At 40.2% G+C, this 26,240-nt stretch overlaps 1 long non-coding RNA gene and 1 pseudogene across 1 annotated transcript; one reads left to right on the top strand and one right to left on the bottom strand.

The window, feature by feature from the left end:
• Window positions 1-360: 360 nt before the first annotated feature.
• LOC149467544 (uncharacterized) lies at window positions 361-4,762 on the top strand (annotated as a pseudogene).
• A 2,061-nt stretch (window positions 4,763-6,823) lies between these two features.
• On the bottom strand, window positions 6,824-24,608 carry LOC149467543 (uncharacterized). The gene is made up of 3 exons (XR_016311917.1): window positions 24,469-24,608; window positions 17,890-17,980; window positions 6,824-7,117 (listed from the first exon to the last, which is right to left on the bottom strand). It is a non-coding gene; the product is annotated as an uncharacterized LOC149467543 (long non-coding RNA).
• Between the last annotated feature and the right edge of the window lie 1,632 nt (window positions 24,609-26,240).

The raw sequence follows: 26,240 nt of genomic DNA, 5'->3' as shown, positions 1-26,240 counted from the left end.
GTGTGAGTCTACTACTGAGTGTTGTATATGAATACATAACATATCTGTTGAGACCCCAGACTGCTATAAAGTCATAGAGAACCATAGAGACCTGGTAAATGTTTTACGAGCTTGATGGTTTAGGAAAGTAGATATGCTGATTTTGTTGTTTTTTACTAACATTCGTATTCTATGTTGTTGCTAAACTTTGCATGTGCATTTGTAACATGTCTTTAAAGAACCCGGATTTAACTATATTGATAAGAATGAGAGAAGTGTTTAATAAGGATGGAACGGATGTGTATGTTGCTGAGAAAGATACATAGTAAGGAAGTGTGGGGAAAAGAGGTCTGGCAGGACATTGAAAGTTGTGTTCAAAACATGACCGTAACTGTTCATCATGTGGATGCTCATGTCCCTCTTGACTCATTAGGACATTTGTTTAATTCTCAAGCAGATATTGCTGCAGCCATATCCAAAACATTTGATGCAGAAAGACAAGCTGAAATTCAGGAAACATGGCTGCAGGGTACAGCCCTTTGGGCTCACCAAAAAAGTGGACATCTTGGAGAAAAGGCCACTTACAGGTGGACACAGGAAATGGGGATACCATTAACTATGGACATCATTAAATCCATCATCCTTAAGTGTCCAGTATGCCAACCTGTACAGAAAAGGGGAGTCCCACACACAGTGATAGGACACATTGGTAAGTTTCCAGGTCAGATATGGCAAATGGATTTTATCAGACCAGGGGATGTACAGTTGTGTTCAAAATAATAGCAGTGTGTTGAAAAAAGTGAATAAAGCTCAAATTCCTTCTAATAGCTTTTATTTCCATACACACAAATGCATTGGGAACACTACACATTCTATTCCAAATCAAAACATGAAGAAAAATATATCAAATTTGTGTTGTTCCTCTAAAAAAATTGAAGAAAAGTGAATATTAGACTGTTCAAAAAAATAGCAGTGTTTGTATTCTTCTTTACAAACTCAAACATTCACTATATAAACTGAAAAATGTTTGAAGATTTTGCTTTCCTTTGAATCACTTAATGAATATTTAGTTGTATAACCACTGTTTCTGAGAACTGCTGTACATCTGTGTTGCATGGAGTCAACCAACTTCTGGCACCTGTGAACAGGTATTCCAGCCCAGGATGATTGGACTACATTCCACAGTTCTTCTCTATTTCTTGGTTTTGCCTCAGAAACTGCAATTTTGATGTCACCCCACAAGTTTTCTATTGGATTAAGATCTGGGGATTGGGCTGGCCAATCCATAACGTCAATCTTCTTGTTCTGGAACCAAGATGTTGCACGTTTACTGGTGTGTTTGGGGTCGTTGTCTTGATGGAACACCCATTTAAAGCGCATTTTCTCTTCAGCATAAGGCAGCATGACCTCTTCAAGTATTCTGATGTATTCAAACTGATCCATGATTCCTGGTATACGATAAATAGGCCCAACACCGTAGTATGAGAAACATCCCCATATCCTGATGCTTGCGCAACCATACTTCACTGTCTTCACAGTGTACTGTGGCTTGAATTCAGTGTTTGAGGGTCGTCTGACAAACTGTCTTCAGCCACTAGACCCAAAAAGAACAATCTTACTTTCATCAGTCCACAAAATGTTGCGCCATTTCTCTTTAGGCCAGTCAGTGTGCTCTTTGGCAAATTGTAACCTCTTCAGCACGTCTTTTTTTCAACAGTGGGACTTCGCGGGGGCTTCTTGCAGATAGCTTGGCTTCACATAGGTGTCTTCTAATTGTAACAGTACTCACAGGTAACTTTAGACCTTCTTTGATCTTCCTGGAGCTGATTGTTGGCTGAGTCCTTGCCATTTTGGCTATTTTTCTATCCATTCGAATGGTAGTTTTTCGCTTTCTTCCACGTCTTTCAGGTTTTGGTTGCCATTTTAAAGCATTTGCGATCATTTTAGCTGAGCAGCCTATCATTTTCTGCACTTCTTTATATGTTTTCCCCTCTCCAATCAACTTTTTAATCAAGGTACGCTGTTCTTCTGAACAATGTCTGGAACGACCCATTTTCCTCAGAATTTCAGAGAGAAATGCACTGTAACAAGCATGTACAACATTTGCTGCCTTCCTTTCTTAAAAAGGGCAATAATTGCCACCTGTTTTTCAAAGAATGACTGACCTCACTAATAGAACTCCACACTGCTATTATTTTGAACATGCCCCTTTCAATTAGTGATTCAATTACACAGAATCAGCAGCATGCATGTCATGACTGTTGGGTCTGTTGGATTTCTATTACTCTACTACACCTGCTAGTAAATTATTTGCCATGTAGAAATATCATTTCTACCAAAAACAGTGATTGATCAGGTTAGTGATGTCTGACTGCTATTATTTTGAACACAACTGTAAGTATATTTGCACGGCGGTAGATACTTAGGTTATCTAGTACGGTTCCCCTGCAAAGCTGCTACTCAGTGGAGTACTTTGAGGACTATAGAAGTGATAACCCAATATTATGGTACTCCTTTGCAAATTCAGACAATGGTTCCCACTTCACAGGACAACAGGTAAAAGATTATGCCATGCAGCATAACATTGAATGGGTATATCACATTCCCTTCTATCCTCTAGCAGCTGGGTTGGTGGAGCGAATGAATGGTATACTAAAATATATGTTCCCACAAGAAAAATGTTACTTGCGAGAATGATTCATACTGTATTGTCTTTCACAGAGCAACAATGTACTTACCTTCAGTCTTGGAATCCTTGGTATCGTGTGGTTGGTCGAATTAGAGGTCGGAGCGTGGACACCGGGAGTTAAAGTAACAGATACCAGCAATGCCAGAATGAGCTGGGGTTGGTAAAGCATGCGTGCGAATAGAACTCAAGATGATTTTATATGCTCAGCTAATCAGCCCTGCCCCATTCTGAATACAGTAATACCTCGGTTTAAGAATTTAATTCGTTCTGCAGGACTTTTCTTATAGCGAAAAATTCTTAAACCGAAACGCCGTTTCCCAGAGGAATGCATTGAAAACCAATTAATCTGTTCCGGAGATCAGAAAAAAGTAAACACTGATAAATACCGCATGAGTTATTTTATCAAGTCATGCGGCATTTTAGTAGTGACAACCATGTGTTAATATTTCAGCTGTCAGCGGGGTTCAACACTGACAGCTGAATGTAAAAGAATTTCCGGCAATTAAAAAAATAATTTAAAAAACTGCGTGCGGTCCCCCTTCCCATCCATACCAAGCCCTTCATGTCTGGTATGGATTTTGAGGGGAACTCCCATGCCAAAATTTAAAACAAAATGGCGTGGGGGTCCTCCCCAAAATCCATACCAGACCCTTTTCAGAGCATGCAGCCTGGCAGGTCAGGAAAGGGGGGGGGGGCAAACAATGTTTCTTTTTAGTTTCTTAAAAGAAACAACATTTCCGTTAACTTTGGGGAAAGTGACAGCTAATTCTGTGAGCTATAGTGAAGAAAAAAAAAAGAACCAGCAATTGCATTTAAAAATCAGCACTGACATACACTTCGTATTGCCAAAAAAATTCATATAAAATTTGTAAACCGAGGCATTATTTTCAGTGGATTTTCATTTGTAAACCGAAAATTACTTTAACCGAGGCGTTCTTAAACCGAGGTATTACTGTATAACCTTCAATGGTACTGAATGGACAGGAGCTCCGATAGAGGGTTACAAGCCAACATATGCGGTTCATGGAAATGAAGGTGTGATAAATGTAATCTCTGAAGTTAGCATTTGCTGTTGCCAACAGGAAGCAAGCTTAATTTGTTAGCTGCAAATAGGAGGTCCGTAACAAAAAACTGTACCACTAAGACTAAACCAAGTACTGTTTTTCAGTTTGCTCTTAATGAGACAATCATTATGACTTGTACCAACGCCAGTGAAGTTCAAGGAAGACCATGGTGGGGTCAGTACTTAATCTTTGTAAATTCAAACACCACTCTTATCGACCCATATTAAAAGATTGCTTTCTACATGTGAAAAAGTGGGTCAATATGCACAGAAAACTGTGATACATGCTCAAATAACATTCCCAAGTACTGTAAAAAGCTGTATGAAACGGAAAAAGAGGGCATGGTATGATACATTGCTTGGGGGTTACGGCTCCCTAACAGGAACCTTAAATGTGTTTGATATTGAGACACTAGCAAATAGAATGTCTAATGCTGGGAGTGAGATTAATGATGCTTTAACTATGCAAGCTATATGGATGCCTACTATATTTCATCCAGTTAGTATAGCTGCTGGAGTTGATAACATGATGCTTCATTTAACAAATGCTTCAAATATTTTGCAAAAGGTTTTGACACTAATGTTGCAAGATTTATTAACTGGACGGTGTGTATATTGCAAACCATGTATGAGCAACAACAGAAAGTTAATATTCAGGCTATGTTGATGACAGGAAATGAATTAGTATGGAGGACCGTGTTCAACAAGAATCTCCCCATAGATATGTGGATACACTTTGATGCTCAAAAGATGATTTGTAATGACACTACCTGCCTTGGGACAATAATGTATAATATTACTAAATCAACTATAATGTGTAAATTTGTTTGCCTTTGATTATTGGTGCGCCTGGCGCTCAACATTATTGGAGCCCAGAATTATATGGCACCCATATAGATAATGATAATTATACTCATGATCTTTCTTTTTGCGATGATACTTTAGAGGGAAAAATCTGTAAGCTACAGTCTTATCAAGGTCCTACCTTTCCTCAGAGGTTATGCTGCTCCATGTGCTGGCATCCATCTTAGGTTTCTGCAAAGCATGGTGGGAGCCTCTTATGCTTTCAGGCATCCCACAGAGGGTTGTGGTTAATCACATTTAAGCCTGTTGTCTGCACTTGCTCTTTGCATTCGTGTCCTGTATGATTGTGTTGCAGCAAGCTCTTGTTCTACTCTCATGGCTCTCCTGGAAACCGACTCGGCTTTGTCTAAGACTATTCTCAGCCTTATCCCTTTATCTGACCTCCCGTTGCTGAACCCGGCTCGTGACCTGTGTATTCTTGCCTACTGTCTTGTACTGTCTGTCCCGCTGTTATCGACCTGGCCTGTCTGACTATGCTATCGTTTCCCATCTGGTTCCTACCAGCTATACGTCATTGGCAGCGGCCATTACCGCAGCTGGGGTTAATGGCAGTAGACAAGGACACTGCAAATTATGTATATAAAAGACAAGGGATTCTAGGGGAATTCAGGACTCGTTGAAGACGCGGCAGACGTGCCTTGTGGTGATTTCCCGGATTTCCCCTTTGCTGATTGCTGGAGTCCCCCAATCATTGGGCAACGGGTGATGCTACAATATCTGGTGATGTATTGATGCTTTATTCTTGCTAATATATGATCTAAATATGATTTGCAATTCTGACAATTCGTATGTTATTATACTAATAGAACTTTTTTAATATTTATTGCTTTAATATTTATTAAGCCTAATCCGTGTATTAGTGAGCGATTGTAGTAGTGTTGAAAACACTTTGTCTTGAGGCAAAACAGTACTTTCAACTGTAAACATACTGCTTTGTATGGCTCTGCTATGCAGAGCATGCAAAACAGTGTTCAGGAGCTGAGAGGGAAGAGAACTGTTTTGTTTACATACAGTTCTCTCCCTCAGTCGGTAATGCTCCGCAATCACCGGGTGCTGGAGAGTAATCACTGGCCGGGACCCGGTGATTGACAGCCGAGGAAAATGCAAAATCACTTAAATATACGTGATTTTGCGCACCCCTGTAGCATTATATCTACTATAGGGCAGCGGGAAAGAGTTTAAGAGGTGGTAGAAAGGCAAGATTTTTATTTTTATATTTAAATTCAAGGTAATTTACATTATGCCAGGTAGTGTGTTCAAATGATAGTATGATACGGTATACTGAAAGCTCTAGAAGTTAGCCATGCTACTTAATGAACTGTATGCTTTACATCATATTCTAAATATTCTGGCTACAAATGACACAATTGCACTTAATTAGTTTGAAGGAAGCTTATTGTTTAGAGAATAAAGCTACATTTAAGGGGGAATTCCATTAAAAAATATATATATATAAAATTGCCACATGCACCATTTTGTAATACCTTAGTATTAAATATTACTTTTCCATCTGAGTCTGAAGCTGCTGTAATTTTCTAAAACGGACATAGAAATTCAATGCAAAATAGCAACATGGAGGTGTTATGTACACAGTTGATATACAGAATACCTACAGAAATGTCATTCTCTGCTTGTGTGATTGGCTCATTGATTTTAACAGATGTCTGCATTAAGATACACATAACATGTTAGGCAAGCTCTGCAATACGATTTAAAGTTTTGGTGAGATTCTCCCTAATGGAGGCCATACATGGGTCAAATTCCATAGGAATCTTCTTTCGAAAATCATACTAAAGAATTTTCGTATGAATTTCGCACCATTATTGGGCTGCAACATTGGCTGACTTTTCGTGTGGCTATTGAATTTGAGTGATCGGGCATGTAAATTTTTTGAAAAATAATTTTCTAATCAATAACGGGAGAATCATGTGAGAAATACAATAAAAAAAATGAGCATGAGTTGTGACCTGGAAAGAAAAGAAGATTTCCAGCCATGTAAATTATTTTCTTTAGCAACATGGGATGAAATTTAATGCTTGACTGGTCCAATTTCGAAATCAATAGTAGCACCATCGGGTTACAAAATGCACAAAATTTCTGATTTTCAAAATAAAATCTGTTCAGAATTTGTTCCAAGTATGGCCTGCATAAGGGTTAAATACTATGAAAGTGCACCAAGTGTTTATAATGAACATATACTCTTTATTCAGGAAACAGCATTGAAAAGACATAGCGGAACAAACAGGTTTTTTTTCAGAACAGAAAAGGAAGGAAGCTGCTACAAAGTTTATTAAAATCCATATAATGATCATTTATTCATGTTCACCAAGCAGGGATTGCATTTTTTCTCAATAAAAGTGGGAGTTTCATGTTAAGAATTTTCTGGTGCATATATAGGTAATGCAAGAAAATCAGGAAAAACAAATCAAATGGTATAATTAATGATTTGCTTTTAATGTTTTTTTTTGTTTTATTTTTCATGCATGCTATTATATTTTCTAAATGTGAAGTCCAAAATGCACCTGGAAAAGAAAATAAAATAGCTCTATTATTAAGAATCTAAATATAATACATTCAGTACTGCAGAACTTAAAATAGATTGTGCACACAAACGTGACAAAAAGATCTTTAAAGTGTATACAGATATAATGGTATGACTTTATTGTTGATCTCCTGATTCTTGTTGACAACAGCTTGATGACCTTTAGTGTTGTGTTGCAATTGCAGTAAATACCTCCTCAAAACAGCAGATTGGGCATCAGAACACTTGTATGGCAAACTGAGACAATTTAGGCCACTTTTCCAGCCTACACACCTAGTAAGCAATGGGGTAATTGTTTATGGAGTTAATGGACTATTCTATGTCTTTTGGGCCTGTTCACACTATAGAAACGCAGTCCAGATGCGTTTCGGATGAGTTTTTCCATGCACGTTTTTGATGCATTTTTGGTGCATTTCAGTGCGTTTTTGATGCATTCCAGTTCATTTTCCCCTCTCTTTTTCTTCAATTTAAATAGGGACATGTGCATTTTTGATGCATTTTACCGCCCTCTAGTACAGTTCTGTGCAGGAACAATGCAGCCTTTTCTACTCTTTTTTCTGTAACTGGAACGCACTGGAACTACAAGCACTGATGTGAACTATGATATTGACAACCATATAATCTACTTTCTGTGCGTTTTGGATGCAGAAAAAAAAGCAACTAAAACACATATAGTGTGAACTGCTGAGGGTGGTTTTGGTGACCTCACATTTGATGATGTCTGATGTGCTGTGTACCAAAGAAGCTTATAGTGAACTGAAAAATAAAAAAATATTTATTGCCAATGGCATTACTGATGGGATGCAAGAAGAGAATCAGGGATGTTTAGTACCCATTTTCACCCCCCTTTTTTGTCTATAGTCATGCTACTCCCTGCAGTGCTTCTGCCCACCACACATTTTAAGATTCTTTATCATGTTCTCCAGTCTATGGAATCTTTTCAGGCCTTTTTGCCTCTCTTTTCTCTTGTATCCCGCTGTACCTTCTTCTCTTTCCTTCTCCCTCCTCTATGCCCTAAGGTATTTCCCTTGCATTATCCATCTGCTCATCATCTGTGCCTTCCCCCAAATCTGATTTACAACTGGGTAGGTAAACAAATATATCAAGATGCAGTTCCCCCTCCCAAAGGCAAAACACCGCCATCGCCTGCAACCAGGGCTGGTGCTAGACTATTTTGCACCCTAGAAAACACCAGCTACTTCCGCCTACCACCCCCAAAAAAAAATAAGTAAATAAAAATTTTAAACAGCAGAAAATATGAAATCAACAAAACATGAAACTACTAAATTTCTTTTAATTCACAAAAATAAGTACCACCAGCACCAATATTAAAGACAAAATCACTCTCACAGACGGACTGTATCTTGGCTGGCAGTGGCAGGGTGACAGTTGCAGTGAGTGGAGGATAATGGATCCACATTAGGACAGATCTCAGGTTGGAGTTCCCCAGGCAATGGAGGGGAGACAAAACGCTGTAACAGTCAGCCCAGCCCACACACAGAGCACACCTGAACTGTGTGATACCACACCGTGACAGACCTGACAACACACCACCGCCAACATTAACACAGATCAGCAGGCAGTAGAAGAGCAGGCTGTGGGATCGTGATGATGTCATCACTCACTGACACATCGCAAATGTGATGGACGGCCAGCTGGGTCACACTCACGCAGACACGAGACATCAGTGTCAGACATTACCTTACTTCATAAAATAAAATGTAATCAAAGAATAAAACTCACAGAGTGCATGGATCAGAATTAAAAAACCCTCTCATAGTATAGTAAATTGAGTAAAAATAAAAAGTAATCAAAGAATAAAACTCACATTTTAAATGAATACAATGTTGTTTCCAACCGACAAGATGGCCACCACGTCGTGGTTGGAAACAACACTGGCAGGTCACAGCACTGTGGTACTACGTTATGCCTGTGCATTCATTTAAAATTGATTAAATTTTATTTTTACTCAATTTACTACACTATGAGAGGGTTTTTTTTTATTCTGATCCATGCACTCTGGACCATCGTTATTTATCCAGTTGGAGGAGATTTATTATTAAGAGTGGTGGCAACGAAATCAGAGGTGGAGACTTTACTATGATTTTTATACTGCGTATTTTGACTGATGGGCGATCAAACCATCTGGTAAGACACTGTTTGGTGTGGAGGCGGATTTTAGTTTCCTCTCTTTCTCCACTTCAGATTTCTCTCAAGCCTGTATAGCGGAGACCCTCTAAGGATTAGTGAGTCTTTTCATCTTTACCATTTGATTGAACTCATGCTGTTAATGTGATGAATAGATTTTAAAATGTATCCTTATTTAGAGTCTGCGCTATACCTTGAGTTTCTATTTTGATTATATTGTGCCTATGATATTGTGCTAGATGTTTTTATATTTATATATTTGTTTTTTAAATATAACTGTCAGCGGTCAGATGAAAGCAGCTGCCAAAATGCTTCCACACACCCCTAGATGTGTCAGTCCCTCCTGTATGTACTCCACTGTCTTGTATGGAGATGTGAACCATAGAAATGATGTCTCTGGATGCCTGCTGACTGCCCCAGGGCCTCGGCCTGTCCTCTGTCTCCTTTCCTCTTCTCTGGTCGGTTATCCGCCAAGCTCGTGTCACTGGATGGCCAATGCACCCCCTCCTGTCTGTGTGTCCCCTTCTCAGACCATGCTTTCCATACAAGACACTGAAGTACATCCTGTGGAGCAGATAGAAGTGCCTCATTCTGGTTATCCTGGTCACCGTTGCACTCCTCTTCCTGGGAATATTTCTCTACTGTTTCCTGTTTGTTGTATGACAGGGACGCCGGTCACATGAGCTTTGTAGAGGAGGTGTTTGAGAACCAATCCCATCTGCCTGGTGGACAGGGGATACACATGACTGAAGCCTACTCTGATGTGACTATGAAGCTGTTGGATGCAAAGAGATAGCAGGCAAAAGGCCTCCTAATATAAACAAACACTTGTGCTCAGAATTTAAACAACAAGAATAAATAAAGCAGCTTGCACATTTGAAGGCAATAATATGATATAAATAGATAAATGCAGCGCTAATTATACAATGGCCTTATAGCACTTTAAATGTGACAAAGTCCATATGGATTCCTAAATGGATGGAAGTAGATGCATAAGAGGAAAGATTTGATCTAAAAGCTATCACCATTCACCCAAACAAGTTGGTCTCTTACCAGACAGTTTGACCGCAAAAAAGGTCAGTCAACATGAGGAGTATGGTATATCCTCAAATGCAGAATGGATTGTCAATAGAAATCCCCTCCACAATAATAAGTAACTTCTCCAACTTCAATAAACCTCCAGATGGCAGAATCTCCCATCAGATGGTAAAGGAATGCATAGAGAAGAAAGGCAACTCATAGTGTAGTATTTAAAATTATAATCAATCAATTTATTTAGGTTCCAAGTACATGAATGAATAAAACAACCAGCATGGTAAAAACAGGATGTTTCTAACCGACAAGATGGCCGCTGTCCCTCCAGAGCGCAATGTCGTTCCCCCTAATCAAGATATGCTCTGGTAACTGGAAGACATACTTGAAACAGGAAGTAAAGGGCAAACGGACCTCGAAGGGACCCTCCCACTTCTTGGAATGCACTCCAAAAGGCAGGAAGCAAACTTCAATCCGAATGTCACTAAACTAAGAGGAATTGCACTCCCATAATAGGAAGCAACTCCCCAGTATGAGTAATATATTAACAACGGGTCCCGATCCAAATAATATAAATTGTCATGGAAATTTTGTATTGTTGGTCGAACTTTAAATGTGTCATATATTCGTGTTATTCATATGTCTCTCGTGTGGCTTAATTAAAGCTCTGAAGGCTGCAATTGGGCCATGCGCATGTACAATGTATGTATTACAGTACTCAGCTTGGTAATGGATGAGATGGCAGATCTGCGCTTATAGACCGGCGTGTATACCACCACGGCATTCCATGCGAATGCTGCTGTCAGTAGACCGTGGGCCTGTATCCACATATCAGCAGCATAGTACCACGTGGGCTTCATAACGCAATGCGCAGGCGGTGTGAACTCCACGTGTAGGCTTATGCATATCTTACAACCCATTACTAATCTGAACTGTATCTTGGATGGATGTGTTTTAATAAAGATCGTATCGGGCCCATCCAGGTACAGACTGGTGTTTTTAGGAGATGCTTGTGCAGAGAATTTACATACCAATAGAAGCTAGAAGGACAGGAAATATGACCTCAGATGGCTCATAGGGGGGAAGGGGAGGAAGTCTGCTGACCTCAGAAGACTCATGGGGAGGACCAGTGATAGATAATAGCAAAGGCTATGCTCCAATTGGAATGTACATCCTGTGTATAGGCAATCCCCATTGCATTGTTCGGTGGGAGGGGATTGACTTTATTCATGTGGGGGGCATGTGTGTATTTTTAATAAAACAGAGAGCTGGGTCTAAAATCAGCCCTTATGTGGATTGCAACCAGCCTTAGAGTGTCGTGTGATCATTCTAGGGTAACGGAGCTCCAATCACCTACATTTCAACAGAACCAAAGTATTTGGATGGGCAGGAATCGTGTAGTTTAGCTGCAGTCGTGGTAAGCGAGATTCGCACAGCTTTATGGGGGATTTCTGCGCATCCAACTGCGAGTACTCACGGTAAGGAGAAATTCGTTAAAGCGAATTTCCAAGACATAAATATAATCTAAAATAATTGATTTAAATTGTTCAACCAATGAAAATTATATTACAGTATGTTGGTACATACAACAGCTTCAAATAAAAAATATATCAACTTTTCATCCATAGCAACGCCCCTCTTTTGTAGAAAGTATGAGCCTTTAAACCAAAAATAGTTGTGGCCCATAGCAAAGTCCAATAAGGAGAGAATAAACTCTCATTGCTGTTCTCTTAGCATGACATCCCTCCAAAGAAAACAATCTACAGCCTCCCTCCCATGTTCATGTGAAATAATAGTATAAAGGGAGGCTACATCGGCCATGGCCAAAATAGAACTCTTTCCATTCAATGGAATTCAATAAGTTGATCGTCTTTCCAAAAATAAGGTGTGGTAAACGCCACAGGCTGTAAAAAGGAGTCAATGTATTTGCCAGCCCTCGAGGTGACCGAGTCTATACCACTGTTGTATTGTAATCTGTTTTGGTACCACAAGATGGCTCTGTCCCTTCTTTATTGTTGATATTTTTTTATTTTTATTTGAAACTGTTTATGTACCAACATATTATAATATGATGTTAATTGGTTGAACAATTTAGATCGGTTATTTTTTATTATATTTATATTATTTGGATCGGGACCCATTGTTAATATATTACTCATACTGGAGGGTTGCTTCCTATTATGGGAGTGCGATTCCTCTTAGTTTAGTGACATTCAGATTGATGTTTGCTTCCTGCCTTTGGAGCGCATTCCAAGAAATGAGAGGGTCCCTTCGAGGTCCGTTTGCCCTTTACTTCCTGTTTTGAGTATGTCTTCCAGTTACCAGGACACATCTCTCGGGGAAGTGTTCCTCCGAGCTCTATTTATATGCAGTGATGTGTTGCGCTGGCCCCGCCCCCGACGACGTCCTTTTGATGATGAACTGCGTAGGGTGAAGCCTCGCCATGTGACGACATTGCGCTCTGGAGGGACAGCGGCCATCTTGTCGGTTAGAAGCATCCTGTTTTTACCAAGCTGGTTGTTTTATTCATTCATGTACTTGGAACCTAAATAAATTGATTATAATTTTAAATACTACACTATGAGTTGCCTTTCTTCTCTATGCATTTCTTTACCATCTGATGGGAGATTCTGCCATCTGGAGGTTTATTGAAGTTGAAGAAGTTACTTATTATTGTGGAGGGGATTTCTATTGACAATCCATTCTGCATTTGAGGATATACCATACTCCTCATTTTGACCGACCTTTTGTGCGGTCAAACTGTGTGGTAAGAGGCCAACTTGTTTGGGTGAATGGTGATAGCTTTTGGATCGAATCTTTCCTCTTATGCATCTACTTCCATCCATTTTGAAATCCATATGGACTTTATCACATTTAAAGTGCTAGTAGGCCTCCTAATAGCAAGTTAACATTGATATTTGAAGGATATACACAACCTGTTTGTGATGGAGAATTTGGGTGGCATAAATTTTATTGAACGAGTTACCAGTGCTTAAAGTGTTACTAAACCCAGGACCCTGCATTTACTATATCTGGTCTCCCACAGTACACAGAACATGGAAATGCAATTATTTTAGTAAATATAATTGGCTTTTCCCATCAGCAGTTGGAGCAGTCTTTTGACTTCAGCAGAGCACTGATTAAAGCTTGTAGGACAAGTTTCTTTCTGCTCTAGGAGGATGCAAAACCCCTGACCTCTGTCTGGACAGTGCTGATTGGCCCTGTGCTGATCAAGAAAAAAAAACCTCTCCAGCAATACTCACTAAACTGAGCATGCGCAGAATAGCTACAGTTTCAGTCTGTCTTATCAGGAGATAGGACATGGACATTTGAACAAGAGGAGGGGCAGGGAAAACAGGATCAAATGTCCTTTTTACACAATGCAGAGGATTAACCCCTTAGGTTCCACAGTGAGTATAACAAGCATGCTTTACTGCATATACAGACTGATTTTACTGTTGTGGGTTTAGTAACTTGTTAAGGAGATCTAAAGGGGACCTGCTGCCACCTGGTGTCCTGTGTGGGAAATGCATGCCTTTGAGACCTGTATATTTACTTGTACTATATAAGTCCAATAGTTCAGGTGAGTGGCTACTTCTTCTGGTGGTGCACTTTTCATGTTTTGGTGGAGCACGTGAATACGAGATAGGAATTTGAAAAACAGAAGACTGTTTAATATTATTTATACATTTACATTTTCACATAGGACTCAATATATGAATATTTTTATGCATTTTAGATTTTGACTGGTTATTGTATTCTTTGCTACACTATTTATTGATGATTGCTTCGTTAAAGATAACCTGTCACCGAAAATTGCATCACATAGTGGGCTTTTTGTTTCCATGTGATGAAAAAAAAGTTTGTCAAAAAACTATAGAAAATTAAAGTTACATTGTATTTTTGAGCCCCCTCACAATCAGGGGTGTATCTACTGAGAGGCAAACAAGGCGTTTGCCTTGTGCAGCATTTTTCATGGGGGCGGCGCTGTCCCCAAGCAGAAGGGACACATGCGGGTATGAGCAACAGAACCGCCATTGGGGGGGGGCAGCCAATACATGTAGGGGACCCATGTGTCCTGAGGGGCTTGGACCATGGGCCCCAACCAGGGCCATGTTTAATGCAAAGGCAGAATGGTGGGTGGATCCCTGGTGTGTGCAGGGAGTTGTCGGGGCTGGGGCCTGTTGTCAGACAGGGTACGGTCAGGATCTGCAGTGTGCGCCAGGCTGTGCGGGGTGGGTGAGGCCAGGGGGTAGCAGCAGAGGGTCTGTGGAGAAGGAAGAAGAAGATGAGGTCAGGGTGGAGGAGCCCCCCTTGCTCTTTGTTGCAGCTGCTGGCAGAAATCCTGGTGGAGATGGAACACAGGCTCAGCTACTGCTCCTGGCACCAGATCCTGACACTGAGTGGAGGAGCTGCTGCTGGACAGGATAGAGCTTGGAGGAAAAGTACTTCCCAAGGTGTATGAGAGCACAGCGAGTGACACTCCCCACTCCTGTCAAGATGCCCCGCTTGTCAGGAAGGGGGTAGAACAAATTTAGATGGCGGGGTGCCTCATTTTATTCTTGCCTAAGGCACCACAAAACCAAAATACACCACTGCTTCCCACCCCTACATATACAAATGTAAAAATGGAAATGCACGCTTTGGGGGTGCTTATGTGTTAAAACATCAATTGAGCTACACAGGTTACATATTTCTATGCATGCCAGAGTAAGAGCAATAATTCTAGGCCATTATTCAAGGTGAATTCTAAACTGATGACCGGTAGGGTCTTCTAAAATTTTGCCTATAGAAAACATAGGGTTCCAAAGTTAATCACCATTTCACGGGAGCATACAATTTTATATTTTGTATAAAAAATATATACAGTCAGGTCCATAAATATTGGGACATGGACACAATTCTAACATTAATGGCTCTATACACCACCACAATGGATTTGAAATGAAACAAACAAGATGTGCTTTAACTGCAGACTGTCAGCTTTAATTTGAGGGTATTTACATCCAAAGCAGGTGAACGGTGTAGGAATTATAACAGTTTGCATATGTGCCTCCCACTTGTTAAGGGACCAAAAGTAATGGGACAGAATAATAATCATAAATCAAACTTTCACTTTTTAATACTTGGTTGCAAATCCTTTGCAGTCAATTACAGCCTGAAGTGTGGAACGCATAGACATCACCAGACGCTGGGTTTCATCCCTGGTGATGCTCTGCCAGGCCTCTACTGCAACTGTCTTCAGTTCCTGCTTGTTCTTGGGGCATTTTCCCTTCAGTTTTGTCTTCAGCAAGTGAAATGCATGCTCAATCAGATTCAGGTCAGGTGATTGACTTGGCCATTGCATAACATTCCACTTCTTTCCCTTAAAAAACTCTTTGGTTGCTTTTGCAGTCTGCTTTGGGTCATTGTCCATCTGCACTGTGAAGCGGCGTCCAATGAGTTGTGAAGCATTTGGCTGAATATGAGCAGATAATATTCCCGAAACACTTCACAATTCATCCGGCTGCTTCTGTCAGCAGTCACATCATCAATAAATACAAGAGAACCAGTTCCATTGGCAGCCATACATGCCCACGCCATGACACTACCACCACCATGCTTCACTGATGAGGTGGTATGCTTAGGATCATGAGCAGTTCCTTCTCCATACTCTTCTCTTCCCATCACTCTGGTACAAGTTGATCTTGGTCTCATCTGTCCATAGGATGTTGTTCCAGAACTGTGAAGGCTTTTTTACATGTCGTTTGGCAAACTCTAATCTGGCCTTCCTGTTTTTGAGGCTCACCAATGGTTTCCATCTTGTGGTGAACCCTCTGTATTCACTCTGGTGAAGTCTTCTCTTGATTGTTGACTTTGACACACATACACCTACCTCCTGGAGAGTGTTCTTGATCTGGCCAACTGTTGTGAAGGGTGTTTTCTTCACCAGGGAAAGAATTATTTGGTCATCCAGCACAGTTGTTTTCCGTGGTCTGCCGGGTCTTTTGGTGTTGCTGAGCTCACCAGTGCATTCCTTCTTTTTAAGAATGTTCCAAACAGTTGTTTTGGCCACGCCTAATGTTTTTGCTATCTCTCTGATGGGTTTGTTTTGTTTTTTCAGCCTAATGATGGCTTGCTTCACTGATAGTGACAGCTCTTTGGATCTCATCTTGAGAGTTGACAGCAACAGATTCCAAATGCAAATAGCACACTTGAAATTAACTCTGGACCTTTTATCTGCTCATTGTAATTGGGATAATGAGGGAATAACACACACCTGGCCATGGAACAGCTGAGAAGCCAATTGTCCCATTACTTTTGGTCCCTTACCAAGTGGGAGGCACATATGCAAACTGTTGTAATTCCTACACCGTTCACCTGATTTGGATGTAAATACCCTCAAATTAAAGCTGACAGTCTGCAGTTAAAGCACATCTTGTTCATTTCATTTCAAATCCATTGTGGTGGTGTATAGAGCCAAAAATGTTAGAATTGTGTCCATCAATTGAGCTACACAGGTTACATATTTCTATGCATGACAGAGTAAGAGCAATAATTCTAGGCCATTATTCAAGGTGAATTCTAAACTGATGACCGGTAGGGTCTTCTAAAATTTTGCCTATAGAAAACATAGGGTTCCAAAGTTAATCACCATTTCACGGGAGCATACAATTTTATATTTTGTATAAAAAATATATACAGTCAGGTCCATAAATATTGGGATGATGGGTTTGTTTTGTTTTTTCAGCCTAATGATGGCTTGCTTCACTGATAGTGACAGCTCTTTGGATCTCATCTTGAGAGTTGACAGCAACAGATTCCAAATGCAAATAGCACACTTGAAATTACTTTTGGTCCCTTACCAAGTGGGAGGCACATATGCAAACGGTTGTAATTCCTACACTGTTCACCTGATTTGGATGTAAATACCCTCAAATTAAAGCTGACAGTCTGCAGTTAAAGCACATCTTGTTCATTTCATTTCAAATCCATTGTGGTGGTGTATAGAGCCAAAAATGTTAGAATTGTGTCCATGTCCCAATATTTATGGACCTGACTGTATTTTATCAAAAACTTGGATAAAATAATGGGTTTACATGCACTAAAATTAACTTAAGTGTGTTTTTAACTGATGTTGCATTTTAAAATCTGTTCTGCTATATCATGTGACATCAGAAATTGGAACTACCATATTTTATTCTTTAGGGTGTCTGCTTTCAGAAAATATATAATGTTTTGGGGTTTTATGTAATTTTCAGGTCTAAAAGGGATTTTTAATTGTATGCAAAAAATGCAGAAACGGTTAAAAAGGACAGGCTCTTAAATGGTCCCAAATTAGAGCAAGCATGTAGTTTCAAAAATTAGAGTTTGCATCCTGCATGTCTTCCCAAGGATATTGATTCATTAAGTAGTAGCAAGGATAACTGCCCTTGAGCCTGTACCTTAAAAACCAAGACAGCAGCGGTTTCTGACATCTTGGTCTACTAAGATGTAATATCTGATATTGTTACAATCTCATTTTTTTTTTCATTTTTGAAGTAAAATTATATTAGATGTATAAAGTATAAATATCTAGAATTATAAACTTACTATATGGATGTTAGGCTCATGAATTGTTTCTAGCTTAATCATTTATGGCTCCCTGTAAGTCTTCTACTATGTCTACACCTTCATCACTGTCCTATGGAAAGCAAATAAATAATGAATATATAGAGATAAACAAATACATATATGTACTGTATATAAGAAAAATAAAATGAATACAATGTGTGCTATAAAATGAAAGAATAATCAAAAACCATAGAGCTCACTTTACACGTTCAGTTTACTGCACCTACCACTTAAGTAGGGCTTATAGTATTAAATAATACTTTTCTTTTGCTGAGTTGATAATTGCAAGCTTAGAGAAAGCTCAAGTCTGTGCTGCTCACTCGATAAAAGCCTGAGCTGTTTCACAAGCTTGCAGTCTATTCAGCTCGTTCAGTAAAATATATGATTCAATTTTTATATATCCCTGTTTGGCTATTGCCTACAGTACAAATGTGAATTCCTTTTATAGGGATGAGCCAACACTTCCGTTCCAAACCTTGGTTCAGACTATACGTCAGCTGTTTGGACATTTGAGCTTTGCCCGGTCAGCTGCCTGTTTAGCAGGAGCCAAAATATCATTTATAGAAGCATTTCTTCTACTTATATTGCCAAATATGACAGCTTCCTAATGTCATTAGTGAATTACTGAATTCTAACTTGACACAAAGACTGTTATAGCGGGTTAATACCAAGTCCCTTTTTAAAGTGTTTATTGCTTCACATTTTTTGTGGTTTTCATCAGGTTTACTGCATTGATTTGACATTGCAGGTGCAGTGTTTCTGTTTGGGAGCTTCTGGCACTTACAGTATAATTCTTGCTGTGACAATAGCAGAAAACTGGTAAAGAATTACTAATGATGATAAAGATATTTCCCTTTGCTCTACTGAAATGTACCAGGGGGAAGGGAGAATGAAAAAGATACTTCTGTTATTTACAGAGACATCTGAAGACTGTCATTTTAAGAATCTTTCTAGAGAGAGCAATCAAGCTTTCTGCTTTGCTGACAATAAAAGATTTGCTGCAATCTGAAAAAAGACTGGATAAAAAATGCTGGTAATAGTGTGTTTTAGTAACTTTTTAGTACTGTTTAGAAGAAAATGATAGAAAAAAAGTTGTTAGGAGCATTTTAGTAGTGTTTAGGAGCTTGTAGCATTTTCTTCTGCTGTAAAAATGCTCCAAATCTTGTTTTTCTGTTATTAGATGCTAAAGCTCAAAAAATGCTAATACCCTAAAGTAGTGTGCATGGACACATTAGATATCCCTATGTAGCTTCTAGGAGCAGAAACAATGCAAATAACAGCTTCTAGGAGCTTAAAAAAATGCTAGTGTGCATGGAGCGTTAGAGTGGGAAAATGTGTTTATCTTCTCTACTCCTAGGCTCAGTGTGACTTGTGTGGCTATATAGTCAGGCCTTGTTCTTATGAAACTAGGGCTAGTCAGTCTGTAAGCAGGTGCTTCCAGAATGTTGCTTGTTACATTTTTTTTCTTGCATGTTATACGCTCTGTGGTTTTTTAATTTTAACTATACACTGTTTTCCTTAGTTGCCCTGCTGAGCTGGCAAATCCTGAGAAGCAAGGGTTAACTCTGCTGGCCAGGTTTTTCTGCTCTTTTCAGGAGGGTACCACCCCTTGCAGGTCATACCATATAAATAGGGGCTCATTGAGTGACTGAGACTATTATAGCTGTTAATCTGTTGCTCTGTGCTTCCTTGTGGGAGACCACTTTGGGTTCCAAGGAATATGGATCATATGGACTTATGCTACCAGATTATGGACTTGTAGGAATTATTGCTACCAATTATGGATTTACTGCCAATCATGGAATTTTGCCTTGCAAAGGACTTTTTATGGACTTTCCCACCTCGCTATGGTAGGATTACCTTATGGGGCTACAGGAGGACACCAGGGTCACACTAAAAAGGCACTTAGACAACATGTACAGGAATGTGTGTTGAAGATGTCATTAAGATCTGCTCAACTGTCATATGTATCTACAGTCATGGCCAAAAATACTGGCACCCCTGCATATCTGTCAGATAATGCACTACTTCATCCCGAAAATTGTTGCAATTGCAAATGTTTAGGCATTCTTATGTTTATTTCTTCTGTTTGTATTGGTATGACACAAAAAAGTGGAGAAACAAAAAGAAAAATCTGACACATTCAAAAACCCCCAAAAATGGACTGGACAAAATTATTGGCACCTCAATTTAATATTTGGTAGCACACCCCTTAAATAACTGAAATCAATCGCTTCCTTTAACCATCAATACGTTTCTTACACCTCAGCAAGATATTGCTAAATAAATAATTAAATAAAGCAGCTTCAAATGCTGACTGGCAAACATTGTGGCCTTACAAAGGCCCAACAGAATCCCAGTGGCAACTGGCTTACGGCTATCTTTAACAAACCTATTCTTCCGTAACCCTTTAATGCTTGTTTAACTGAGAAGAAACTAAAACCAGAGGGTAAGCTATTTAACTTAAAAAAAAATGATGCTCCTGAAACTATTTTATTGACATGGGCCCATGAGCAATTTAACGGAGTAATGTAACGGAGTTCAGAACCAACAAGATCAAACCTTCTGAAAATACACCCTGGGCCAGGGGCGGACTGACAACTCATGGGGCCCCTGGGCAATAGGGGATCATGGGGCCCCTGTGTTCTTGCCCAAATTCAAAAAAGCCTATGAAAAAGGTACCAGGGGCATCTCATGGGGCCCCCTACTGACCCCGGGCCCTCGGGCAGTGCCAGAGTTTCCAAATGGTCAGTCCGCCCCTGCCCTGGGCTAAACCCAAAGAATTTGAAAAGGAGATACACAGCCACAAGGGCTGTAAGAAGGGGACTCTGCCAGATTGTGATGTAAGGGGACACTCTGCAAGACTCTGACCGACTCTGAAGTAAGGTGGTGACACTTTGGGGACACCGATGTGAATGTGGCACTCATCTTTACTGTTGCACTCCATATGTTGTTTTGTATATTACTTACACCTAACCCCTGTACTCTGTACATTATGCATTGATATACAGTAAATAAACCTGACGAAGGTTTCATTGTCTCAACAGTTGCTGGTTTTAATGAAATTCTTCCTTATGGTAAGCTCAGTAAAGCAGTCTATACATTAGTCGTTCTATGTTCAACATCGGGGTTCCTGAGTGGATGCGGAGATCACTCCCACTGAGGTATTGTGTTCTGACAGCGGAGAGACTTATCACTTTCCTAGAAGCTGGTTGTACAGAAGTCGATCGGTACACTGCCCTACAAACTGCTGATTCCAGCCCTCTGCTCTGCTAACCCCTATCCTCTGATCTGTTGACCCCCAGTACACTCTGCTATTGATTTCTGTTTTTGTACACTGCCCTGCAGACCTCATACCCTGTGCCCCCCTGACATTTTTTACTACACCCCCATATCATACTGGCTAGATCTGGCCCTGGTGCCTTGCCTATATTGGAATCCTACCTATGGAGACCTCTATAGGCTCCTAAGTCACCCACACTGCCTATTATTCCAAGTGGTACTGGGCCTAAGCCTAACTCTAGCATCATGTAGTGGCCACACAGGGAAATTGCATTGGGTACATCCAAGCCCTTACCCTACAGAAACGTTTAGAGATTACAGATATTGTAATAGATGGTAGATGGTATGCGCTGGTACTCATTACCAACACAGGTGTGGGGGGTTGCCACTCCACAACCAGACAATAGTGACGCTTGCTTCTTTAGATTAGCAGTGCCCTTTTCAGACCTCCCATCAGCACAGACCTGCAGTGACAGACAACTCAGCAGATCACTTCTGTCACATGTAAACAAAGACCTGGGGCATAAGAATGCTTACGCTACTCTCTGTCTCCATCCTCTAGACAGAACTCAAACTCTTGTGCACACTTGCACCAACCAGAGCTGCTCATATGCAGCAACACAGACTCCTGGTGAAGGTGGAGCACAGAACTATAGTCAGTATCCATACTAAGAGAGCCTTGCACATTTGGAAAATCTAGATGCTGGCTAAACAAAAACTCAGTATTTGAGGCTCCAAATTTAAAAAACACTCTCACCGCACTAAAGGCTCATATCCTATTTGGTAAATGAAGTGCATAATATGAAGTCCGTATTAGTCCATAAATATCCATAACAATAATACCACTTATGTGGCAGCCATCCCAGAGTATGTCAACTCTATACAAATAAAAAGGAAGGAAGAGAGAGGCACCTTCTAAGTGCAGTATAACAATACAGTTTAATAAGCCACAGTAAAAAACATTCAATGGTAAAATGTTAAAAAGCCCATCGCACCATGGAAAACAAGGCTACACGCTTGGAGCTACAGGCCTTTGGAAGGAGAATAAAGCTCTAAGCGCGTAGCCTTGTTTTCTCTGGTGTGCCACCCCCTCCCCTCTGTGACGTCACATCCGCCCGGCTCTTGCGGTCCACGCTGGTCACGGACACTTCTGGTCTTTGGTGGCAGCACTCTGAGACTCCCTCACCATCCACGGCAGTCCCATGGTGGTCGGACAGACTTCTGCAGGATGTGGATTATGGCAGTATACCTGCAGGCATTCTTACCTACTTGATGGGCTTTTTAACCTTTACCATTGTGAGGGTTTTTTATTGTGGCTTATTAAACTGTATTTATATACTGCACTTAGAAGGCGCCTCTCTCTCTTCCTTCCTTTTTATCCCTCCAAAGCCTCTATAAAGCCTGCAGGCTCCAGAACCCATTTTACTTTGACAATTTGGCTCTCTGATTTCAATGGGGCCCCGTTTTGGCATCCAAATGTAGCAGAAAAATAGGTTCCTAGAGAGATTAAGGTAAATTTAGTCTTTTTAGCTCTGCTGTAATCGGAAGGTGTGTGGAGCGGTGTGCGATTATTTTTGACTGCAGGCTTGACTGCCATCTAGTGGATTCTAGAATGTAGTGGGTTGTAAGAGGTAGACCTTGGTCCTGAATATTCATGTGGTTTCAGACAATCACTGGGGGAGGAGATGCCCAGTAGGTGGCTGAGGAGTGCATAAATGGTCTAGGGCTTGGAACAGCGGGGTCCTTGTCATTCTTGGAAGAGTAGCTGAAGTCTGCAGGGGTTCATCAAAGTCCCAGCTCAGTGAGAGATGTGGGCCTATATTCTGAGAGGAGTTGGAGACAAATTTTGCATGTGTTTATTAGCTTAGGGAGGGCTCTATTGTTGCTGCTGCGGGAATATATTGTTGCTGGAAGGATTTAATGATGCTGCAGGAGGGTTTATTGTTGCTGCTGAGGTTTTTATTGTTGCTGCTGGGAGACCTATTGATCCTGCTGGGGGGATTTAGTGTTGATGCTGGGAGACCAATTGATGCTGTTGGGGGGATTTATTGATGCTGCCAGGGGATTTATTGTTGCTGTTGGTCTGTTTGAGGCAAGCAGTAGAGCTGAGAGGTGGGTTGGAGCAGAGACAAAAACGACCTGGGTTGGTGGGGGGTACTTGCACTTATTCCCTAATAGGAAAACTCTAGTAAGGACACTACCTAGTAGTTTCATGGCAAATTAATGATTAAAGGGAAAAGCATAAAAAAACTCATGATAATGAAGCATCTAATTTGACCTCTTGGCAGCAGTCCTTGCCAAGTTGAAATGTAAACATTATGTTCATCATGACTTTTTTTTCTCCTCCCATGTCAACCATTTGGACATAATTGCAGTTTTATTATTATATTCAGTATTTTGTAAAAAATGTTAATACTTGTATATATCAGGCCAAACCTATCTATCTATAAAGTGTATGTATATCTAAAAACTTTTTTTGTTTTAGTTTGGATAATGTAGTGAAGGATTAGAGCCCCTGACATATTTTTTATTGTCTGTGTCCCCTCTAGGAAGTTTCACTTTCACGATTTGTCCTGATCACCATTGTCACAGGTCAAAAAGTGATGGGAAATACAACATTTTTATGTCACCAGAGTAAGAATTGGCGGGAAATCTTCCAATGAGGATACCTGTTCCAGTGACAGCTGTCTAAGAGGGGAATTTCCACAAGCACTATGCAGTTCTGGAAAGTGTCCCACGGGAATCCATTGCCTGAAGTTTACAACCAGGTTATCCACAAAACATCCAGTCCAGCAGGGTCTGCATGCAGTATGTTCCCAAAAGCCAGGCTGAGGACTTCTGCACTGGATAACTGCCCCAAGGATGGAATGTTGGGGAAACCACCCTGTTTTACTTACTGTATATAATGCCATAGAACCAGGTGGTTCCACAACTTTCAAACATCCCATCCCATTCCTGGACAATCAGCATCTCCTAAGACACATTCCATTGTGATTAGATTTAGGTGTCTGTGCATAAATGTTGGGATATCTTTCCGACACCCATTAAAACTGACTAAGTGACTTGGATGAGCTGTGAAACATTTTCAACATTACAGAACTCTACTAGCTAATGATTACAGAACAACTACTACTAGCTAGACCATGACCTGGATAAACAAGAGCCCTCACAGTCTTCTTTACAATGCCACCAAAATACAAAGCTTCAAAGCTGCCAATATCCTCTGTCTCATCATAGAAGAGGTACTACAGCCTGCAGATTACACACGCCTCTCACCTGCATTTTATCTGCCTTTGTTCTAGTTTCCAGCAGCTTTTTCTCAGTTGGGTTGATCCGTAAGCCTTCATCGCACCACTTCAAAGCTTCTAAATAATTCTTGCTTTCCATGTAGCACAAAACACCTGAGATACAGCACAGAAAATGGTCACTACAATGGTGAACCTTTTATTGTCGTCTATTTCCATGTGACTGTCACATCCTGACCACCAGGGTATTTCTGGAATATGAATTTCCTGCATTCTTCATATATTGGTCTACAGAATCCACAGCCAAACGTTATTGACAATGATATCGGTCCCTAGTGGAGCCTGCATGGATATCTCTAAACATGAAGAATACAATACAGACAATGGAAACAGGAAGTTCAGCTTCCAAGAATGATATATGTATCACTGGCTCAAACTATAGAAATACAGAAAGGAGCGCCAGACCTAAACTGATGAAAAAGTACAAGATCATTTTATTGCTAGGCATATAAAATCCGGTCAATGCATTCTGAGCGCAATACCACTTCCTCTTCTTCAGGGCTGAACACAGGATAAAACATGGATGGATTAAGAGAAAACAGTTACTTTAAAAGCCTCCATTGCTGATTAGCAACTGTTGTTACTCCACCCAAGTTTTATCCTGTGTTGATCCCTGAGGAAGAGGGAGTATATTGTCCCTGAAATGTGTTACATGATTTATCATGACTTTTTTTTTCTCCAACAATTAAACTGATCCTGGACTCTTTCATCTGGTTTTGGTCTGGTTCTTTCTGTATTTGTTTTGTTTGAGCTATTGTTGGGTGCCCACTGAGGGAAGTCTTGCTGTGTAGGAGTCGCTTCACCAGAACTATTGAGCTCATTTCCTTCATCTGACTACACGTGCAAATCTATAGGTTGCCAGCACCTCTTTGGGTACGATGGATGTCACTGGGACAGTTAGTGAAGAGAAAATCTCTCAGTGCCACAGGCAGCAAAAAAACCCTATTTCAGAGGGATAAAAATGTATGAAGCTTCACACACATTACCCCTAATTGAAATAGTACTTAAAAGACAGATTCATTCTCTGTTTTTCTGCTGATATTTTGTTTTGATTTTATAGTACAAATGGGATATCCATTCCAGCTTTTTAATCCCCTGTACATAGCAGAGAAAACCTTAAGCTTAAATATGTTGTCTTAAAGTGAAACGTTTAAAAAAATAGAAATGGGTGAACAGACAGGCTTTTTAATGCATGCTATGTCTCTTCTGTAGTAGCCTCCCTAGCGGTCTGATTATGTCCATATTTCTGTGCTCAAAGCGGTACTTTTTTTGCATTGAAATATGTGTTTTTTTTATTGCAGGCCTGTAATTTTTAGGAATAACTCACTGAAATCTGTCCGAACAAGAGTCTAGTAAACATTCCGGGTATGTTAAAATTTGAAACATTAAATCATAAATTATAATTTAATAAATAATCATAAAAAACAATAATATAATAATAAATTTAATTCAATAATATAAATCAAACCAAAAACACTGAAATTTGAAATATAGCGCCAAGTTCGCACATCACTGAGCAAAGTTGGAAAATTGTTTTCAGTGTCTGATGACGAATTTCCTCCACAAATCATTATCACTCAATTCTGCAAGTGGTTCTGATTTACTATTGCTGTTCTCTAGCTGGTCTAAAGCCGCTTTTGACCTAAAGGGACGCTTTCTGGATGCCATGGACTTTTCTCAGTTTCAAGGCAGAAAGAACAGTAAAAATGCAGGCAGGGCACAGGCCAAAGCACTCGGGACAAA

The sequence above is a fragment of the Staurois parvus genome, unplaced genomic scaffold (assembly GCF_062004578.1).
Source record: "Staurois parvus isolate SC_StPar_1 unplaced genomic scaffold, SC_StPar_1.0 ptg000106l, whole genome shotgun sequence".
NCBI lineage: Eukaryota > Metazoa > Chordata > Amphibia > Anura > Ranidae > Staurois > Staurois parvus.
This window is presented reverse-complemented; position numbering and strand designations above follow the sequence as displayed.